The sequence below is a fragment of the Numida meleagris genome, chromosome 4 (assembly GCF_002078875.1).
Source record: "Numida meleagris isolate 19003 breed g44 Domestic line chromosome 4, NumMel1.0, whole genome shotgun sequence".
Lineage (NCBI taxonomy): Eukaryota > Metazoa > Chordata > Aves > Galliformes > Numididae > Numida > Numida meleagris.
This window is the reverse complement of record NC_034412.1, coordinates 582160-582753: the sequence shown is the minus strand read 5'-3', so window position 1 is coordinate 582753 and position 594 is coordinate 582160.

Below are 594 nucleotides of genomic sequence, written 5' to 3'. Positions count from 1 at the left end.
CGCGGATCGGGAGCGGGGCGCTCCGCGGATGCGGTTCCGCGGCGCCCGGCGCCGTGCCGGCCTTGGGCGCGTAGTGCGGGCTCGGTGCTGCGGCGCGCCGCCTTTTCCCACCCTCTCTAAACCGGGATAAATGTGGAGATTTCGCTGACGTCCCTGAAATCGCATTGTTCTCTGCTCCTGGAAGCGCCAGCGTTGCTTGGGTGCATCCCCTTTGTTTCTGCAGAACCTCTCAGCACGCAGACCCGCAGTTGCGGTTTGCGGAGAGGAGCCTCTCCTGGGAGCGCAGCGGGGCCCGAGCCGCGGCAGCCGCACGCGGGGGCTTCCGTCGGAGTTAGCCCGGCTCCGCTCTGGGGCTGCATCTCCTTTCTGTACATTTCACGTTTGCCATTGCATACTTCGCCAGCTGTCAGAATCTTTCAAGGAAGCGCTGCTGGCGATGGTGCTGGCGGTTGGCCGTGGCGTGCTACCCCGCACGTGTCCCAGTGAAGCAGTAAGAGGGTTTCTGTGTCAAATCGTTGATCTTCTTATGAAGGTGGTATGCTCCCCGTCTTACATACTAGCGTCTGTTATATTTTAGACCTACATGGTTTTGCA